Source organism: Anomaloglossus baeobatrachus, unplaced genomic scaffold (assembly GCF_048569485.1).
Source record: "Anomaloglossus baeobatrachus isolate aAnoBae1 unplaced genomic scaffold, aAnoBae1.hap1 Scaffold_66, whole genome shotgun sequence".
NCBI lineage: Eukaryota > Metazoa > Chordata > Amphibia > Anura > Aromobatidae > Anomaloglossus > Anomaloglossus baeobatrachus.
The window spans coordinates 760,624-768,350 of record NW_027445030.1 but is presented as its reverse complement, the minus strand read 5'-3'; the positions used below and the strand labels follow the sequence as shown (position 1 = coordinate 768,350).

General features: G+C 43.8%; 1 pseudogene; it reads right to left on the bottom strand.

Moving 5' to 3' along the window:
• Positions 1 to 1,440: 1,440 nt before the first annotated feature.
• On the bottom strand, positions 1,441 to 1,647 carry LOC142286498 (U2 spliceosomal RNA; annotated as a pseudogene).
• Between the last annotated feature and the right edge of the window lie 6,080 nt (positions 1,648 to 7,727).

Sequence of the window (7,727 nt, the reverse complement as noted above, 5' to 3'; positions counted from 1 at the left end):
AAAGGGAATCTTTCTGGATATGTACTCTGGACACATTAGAACCCAAGGGCTTAAACCGTGAATATGAAGTACAGACTTGATTCATTGGGCCGTGCACCATGTCACCATGTGTGCAATTGCATTGTCCAATGGCTCACAATGGTTATGCGTTTTCATTGGATGGATAATCGAAGCCATGTTTTTTTCCTTTCTCTTGGGTTTGTTGTGTGAGTAGACTATAGGATTAAGTTAGTTACCGCAGGCAGTGGATTTAGCTTCCTGTCTTTGGTCCAGTGGTAGATTGATTGTTTGGTCTATGAGCTGTTATGGGTTTTAATCCAGGTGAATGCCCATGGGCTGCTTATAACTGTGTGAAATATGTAGTTTTACTGGGCTGGGATGAGAGAATCCATCGAAGCATGGTGTAGGGATTGTGGTTCCTGTGTGCTAAGAAGAAAGGCTGGCACCAGCCAGAAAGCCCCATTACAGCCAATAATCAACCGCTAGCCACTGGAACTCGTTGCTCTAGATCATGTCAAACTCACACCAAGCAGGAATAGATACATTAGCCCACCATCCCACCCAAAGAGCAACTTCTGCTGCGCAGCTGGCTTTCTAGGCAGCAGCGCTATCGTGATGTCAGCGGGGGACATTGTGACAAGCCAGTGTTCCGTCACTTCATGTTGTGCACTGTTCAAACGGAAAATACATCAACAGGCAGACTACAGAAAAGCTTACTAACAAAGGTTAGAGAGGGGCTTTCTCAGAGGGCTTTTTACAGTTTGTCTATTCCCAATTAGCCGTTTAAGTATGCTTAATGAAAGTACTAATTCTTTCATAGGCCGCCCATTCTTAGTATTTGACGTTCCTTATATTGCGGTATCAGGCTTCGCAGCAGGTTGCAAAACATTCATCACCCATGACTGTCCCCAATTGGGCTCAGAAGCTAAATGTCTATCATGACCTCTCTTTTTGAAAGTCCAAGAGCAAGCAAACTCTTCCTCCAGGAGAGGGAGCCAACAGATCACTAAAGACATCATCATTGCTCAAAGAAAACACCGAAAAACAATGGAAGCTTTAATTGGAGTGGAATCTGATAGACAGCACCTGATGCCAAGTCTGCATCTTCTAACACCTGCAGTCACTGCAGCAGCTGAATCCAATGTGTCCAAAAGGGATCTATTCTATTCAATTGCAAATGATCTAGATAAGACTGAGAATAAGATACTGCACGGGACATAGCAGAGTTGGTCAAGTTGAGTGGAGATGAGTTTGCTATTTGGCACAGCTTTTGCATCAATAAAGCAAGTAAAAGGTGTGAAAGATAAAAAAAAGGGTGAAAGTGTGAAAAGTGAATTGGCCAAATTGAGGTGCATATAAAGTTTTTGCTTTCTTTCAATTCACTAATGGGGCTCATTTGAATCAGGTGAATTGAGTTCTGCTTTTGGAAACTGGGTTAAGAAGGGGTGCACCGGTCCTGGAGGTACTGCAATACCAGGTCAATGCGTGGAGTGGACAGAGCAAGATTTTTTCCATCTCCTTGTTCTAAAAATCCATTTAATATATGGTCCCCAGAGAGGGGACGTATCAGATATTAAACTGATAAGAACAGATTTAATTTTTTTTTTTTTCTGTTTATCAGTAGGACTTCAAAATAACAAAGGTGATCGCCTCCCGTTGCCTGGGAACCGTCCAGGCACAAGAGGGCTATGTGTCACCAGAAGGCGCACACACTTCCTCAAGGCCGGCAGACGTGCAATCCCAGGCACCTTCCAGTACCGACCAAGGTAGCGTCCTCCGAAACTACACTTGATCTTAGCCAAAAGGCCGAGAAGCTATAACCCGAATTGGTTACGGCCTTGAGTGGCACCCTGGCCTATACCGGACACATCTTAGGGAGAGGGAGACAAACCCACGCCTACAGAAGACATTTTGTCACCCAAGCCAACCCTTGAAAAGGCTGTTTTGCAGAGCAAAAACAAGAAGAATGATGCTTTTTGCAGCCGCCGCCCACTGCAATTAATCTGAATAACTCCTCCTCCTCCAAGCACCTCCCCTCCCCCTTGCAGTCTTTCCAATTCATGATACAAAAAGACGGACGGACAGGACAGGACAGGACAGGCTGCCTGACTTTCCGTCACTGCCACCCTTTGCCATCCTTGCCCGTAGAAAGCCCTTTCATCATCCCCAAACCCTAATCTTTTCCCTTCCCTTCCCAGCTGCGTCTCACTCCCTTTCATTAGGAAGTGAGCGCAGCCTTTTCTCCGTTCTGCACATGCGCGACGTTAAACACAAATGCGCAGGCGTGCGTTCCATTAGCCTCACTGCATTCCACTCCCATACAGGAAGTGGGCGCAGCTATTACTACGGTCGCACATAAAAGAACCCACGGCCACCACTGCACACAGCTGACTCCACCACAGGACACCCACTTCTACACCAACGCAGGTAAGACAGGATCGGCACCTCTATGCTCCCGTTACAATCAGGCTCAGTCATCATGTGATAACGCTCTCAACTCTTTAGTTGCAGGCTCCCCTTGCTTCACCTCCACTGGCTGTGCTGCCATTTCCTCTCCCACCTGGAAGGTATACTTTATTCCACTATTTTCCTGTTTCTCTCTTCCCCCTTTTCCCATAACCTACTTTTATCTGCATTTGTGGGGTATCTATATGCTATTTACATCATAGTTTTATTCATTAATATGGAAGGGAAGAGTGCCCATGAGAGTGTTGAACTGCGGAGAGCAAGAGATTAAGCTGCTCCGATTTGCCACCATTGATAAGCTGTTCTCAGTAGATACACATGCTATCCAAACAGCAGCATCCACCATTGCTTCAGCCCACCCATTCAGTGACAGCTCACCAAGTCAGCCAGAGGAGTGGTGTAAGGAATTACACGTAGGCACTGACTCCACACCTTCACATCACAAGAAGGGGGTCTACAGGCTAGTGCAAGAATACGAGCAAGTCTTCAGCAAACATCCGCTAGACTTTTGAAGAATAAAAGGGGTCAAACACTACATCCCCACAAGTGCACACCCACCCATCAAAGAGAGATATAAGCCAAAACTACCTGCACATTACCAGTGTACCAAGGACATGTTGAGCAACATGAAGGAGGCTGGGGTTATCCGTGACAGTTGTAGCCTCTGGGCAGCTCCGTTGGTCCTGTTAAAGAAGAAGGACAGCACCACTCCCCTGTATTGAGGAATAGCTAGCTGCATTGAGAACTGCAAATTATTTTTCTACCCTTGATCTCACTAGTCGCTATTGGCAAGTGTCCGTTGCTGAGGCAGACCGGGAGAAGACCGCCTTTGCCACCCCGATGGGTCTCTGCGAGTTCAAAAGCATGCCCTTCGAGCTGTGCAATTTGCCAGGAACCTTCCAGAGGCTGATGGAATGCTGCTTGGGACACCGAAACTTTGAAACGGTACTGCTATACCTTTATGATGTTATTGTTTATTCTAAAGCAAACAAGATTTTAGGGTGTATAAAAAGGGAGATTAGATCCGGTGATCCCAACGTATTGTTAACCCTCTATAAATCACTTGTAAGGCCACATCTGGAATATGGGGTAAAGTCCTGAGCAGGTTGATAACCATTGGTTTGAGCATGGTAGGGTGTAGTGCGCATCTTCCTGCATCGGTAAAAGCTGCAGAAGTCCTTGAAGATTTCCGCTTCAAAGGCAGTGCCTTGATCTGTGAGGACTCTCTCTGAGTAGCCATGAGGTCTGCATAAGTGTGCTTGGAAGACCTTCGCTGCAGTATGGGCCATTAGATCTTTGACTTGTACCACAACCATAAATCTCGAGTAGTTGTCTACCATCGTAAGTGCATACGTGAGCTCGCCTCGATATTCTGCAACAAAACTCCCTTTTTCGATTTCAGTTTCAGCAAACACTCCTCTTCCTGTAGAAAATATTTATCATTACCTAAGACAGTCATTCTAATGCATGACAATATTAAGGCAATTTAGTTAAAACTTGTTTTAACTCACCTTTAAGGGGATTGATGTATTTCATGGTCAATCCAGGTTTGTCAGTGATGGCACTGACATAATGTATGGCGTCTTTTTCGGGCGTTATCCTTTGCCTTTTCATTGTGAAAATCCAGTTGCCTATATCAAAGCAAATTCTACTACTTGTAAAGTATGCAGAAAATGAAATGTAGAACATATAACATCAACTGCTTAGGAACGCATCATAGGTTAGTACTTAAAAGGATATTGTCATGTTCTAGTCATAATGCAAGCTGGACATTTTTCATGTTACCCTGTAATCGCCGGCCTGTTCTAATGCTCACAAGCCAAGATATAGGCTCAGCTGCTAAGGCTTCCCTCTGCCTTCTGAATGAAACTTGAATATGTCTGGCTCACTGTGTATATAGCAGGTGCTCAGAAAAAATAAGAGTCAATTCAATAGAAATAGCTCTGGCACACTATAGTGATCAATAACGTAAGAAAAGAACTCTTGGAATGCTGAAAATTCTTTATTTGTGCAAAAGGATAATTCATCCAACGTTTCGACCTTGTTTTTAGGTCTTTATCAAGGATAAAGTTATCTAAGATCATAAAGGGTTACAAAACCATATAAACACGTAATTAGTACATAGTACAACATAACAGTACAATATATTGCTACTTGAGAGTACAATGGGTCAAATAACCATGATGCACATACAAAAAATTTTTCCAAAGCCATAGTGAAAACATTTGTACTGAGGAAAGAAAATTTCCACATGACCTATCTGGAGAAACATTCTGGATCAAACAACCAAAAATAGTCAAGCAGGTAAATACACACCTATATGGATAACAGGATGATATGTGTTCAATTGTATAGCGTCATTGCCATTAAGGTACAAATGGAAAACTTGCAATCCTATATAGTGAAGGAAATGAACACATATCATATCAAAGAACACAGGAACATGGGTGTGAGAAAAACCTCAATGTTTATACTTTGTTCTTTATAATGGTGTGAACATGTATATGTCTCAGTACCTTATGCACTTGAGAATTCTAGTGAGTAGATGATGAAAGCCTATTTCAGAACTGGAATCGGTAAATAATTGTAGGTGGAATCTAAATGAAAAGATGGTACAAGTGTTATCATGACACGTGGGCTATAACACAATGGACCGTGTGACAAAGAAGAAAGGAGAGAAAGAAGAGGAAGAAAATGCAACTACCTGTAACATTACGTGATAGTCACTGGTAAGTATCACTTGACAATTCAAGTGAAAAAGGATTCCTTTATTAAAGGGTTCTCAGTCGCCTCAGGATCATGAAATACTAGGGTAAATGATATGAGAATGGGTAAGAAGCACCACTAAAGGAAATATGAGATGCAGGACATATATCTATAAACCCCTGAACTACATGATAGAAATAAAAAGAAGAAAAAAGAAAAAAAAGAAGAAAGAAGAAGAACACATAGAATGCGGAAAGAGAATGGGTACAACTACCTGAGTTACTGCAGGGAGGCCCCTGGTTGGTATTGTGAGGGTTAGTGGAATTCCTTCACTGAAGGGTTCTCAGTTGCCTCAGGTTCGTGAAAAATGCTATAGACAAATAATGCCCGGAGAAAAGGGGTTCATATACAGCGAATAATGGTAATACAAGGTACATGTGTCACATGTAATAGTATATATATATATATTGTACTAAGCTCTACACCAGAAATAGAAAGTAGTCCCTCTGCCTTCTGTCTAGGTGCCCTGAGTTATGTCCTGTAAACTGTCACAGCGACCCAGACACACATGTGTAGTAGGGGAATATCCCTGCTGAGATGCCAGTGCTAGAGCACACGTTTGCTGTGGAGTTGAACGCTATGTGAGCAGTTCTTACCTTCAATGAGCAGAAGTCTCTTTTTTCAGATTTCAATATCTCTGTGGGTATCTGGCAGAAATATGGAATACTCTTTACTGCTAAGACCCTGTACACCACTCCCACTAAAGGGGGCTTTACACGCTGCGACATCGCTAATGCGGAGTCGTTGGGGTCACGGAATTTGTGACGCACATCCGGCCGCATTAGCGATGTTGCTGCGTGTGACACCGATGAGCGATTTTGCATCGTTGCAAAAACGTGCAAAATCGCTCATCGGTGACATGGGTCTCCATTCTCGATTATCGTTACTGCAGCAGTAACGATGTAGTTCGTCGCTCCTGCGGCAGCACACATTGCTCCGTGTGACACCGCAGAAACGAGGAACCTCTCCTTACCTGCCTCAAAGCCGCTATGAGGAAGGAAGGAGGTGGGCGGGATGTTCCGGCCACTCATCTCCGCCCCTCCACTGCTATTGGGCGGTCGCTCAGTGACGTTGCTGTGACGCCGCACGAACCGCCCCCTTAGAAAGGAGGCGGTTCGCCGGTCACAGCGACGTCGCCGGGCAGGTAAGTATGTGTGACTGGTTCTGTTCGGTGTTGTGCAGCATGGGCAGCAATTTGCCCGTGTCGCGCAACAGATGGGGGCGGGTACCCACACTAGCGATATCAGGACCGATATCGCAGTGTGTAAAGTAGCCTTTAGTCACATGACCAAGACTGTATCTGTGTCCCTACAACACACTTGAGACAAATGTGTGTGTGAGCCTGCATTGTGGGGTATATATAATATATTATAGAGCTGGGAAGGATCATTCTAAGCAGTGAGCTGTTCCAGTATTTGTAGGAAAATACCCAGTAGAAGCCTCAAACACAGCACCAATACCTCCCATCAGTATCCCACCACAGTGCCATGTAACCCATGCCCTACACTCCCATCTACACCAATACTATACAGGCACAAACTAGTATATCTGACTAAAAACCCCCAAAATATGAAGAACGGCCTATAGTTGAGTGTGGATATAAAATCTATGTGAGCAGAGCTAGAATAGAAATCACTGATCGCATTGAAGTCATTCTGACCATAAATCACCATGATATCAAGGTGAGGAGTTGTGTGTTACTGCTGGGAGGAAAGGGTTAACAGTGGAATATTAAGGTGCATTTCTGTGTGCAGTGTTACTAGTCAATGTACAAATTGTCTCTCCAGTAAAGGAGACAAACTCTAGCACAGCGCCACCTATTGGAAGTAGCGATCCTAAAAGTCACAAGTGGATTTTCAACAATCCATTGCAATATGACTCAGGATATATAAGCCAGATCAGAATCCCAATTTGCAGACACGGTGTTTCGGGGTGCTTGCCCCTCGTCAGTGCAAAGTATGGGGGTGTCAATGTAGTCATTGTAACAATTCAGTATGAGCTGCTCTTGGTGCCGGGGGAGGGAGATGCTCTCCTGAGCAAGATAGATGGGGAATGAACATGATATCTATATAGTGTAAGGCAGGGGGTCTCAAACTCGGCTGGGTGTATGGGCCGCACAGAGGAAAAAAATAATGTGGGGGGCTGCATTCTTTGCAGGACAAAGTGACATTTTTATTGGTACCATATATATATTTTTTTTTCACACACCTTTGGATGACTGATTTTCAACATTTTTCACTTGTTTATTATAACAAATGTGCACATTCTTTGGTTAAATCTAAAAAAAAAAAATTGATGTTAAAAAAAAGTTATGCCTTATTTTGTTTTTTTTACAGTTTATCCCTTTCTTTTAACTAATAGTGTTACAATTATGACGCTAGCGTTTTGTGAAGGGAATGCTTTGCCTACTTCCGTGACTATGGCCTTCCAGAACTGCTGCATTTTGGCTGACCTCTCCGCCTCGGGAATAAGAGACATAAAGTTCTCCTTGTAGC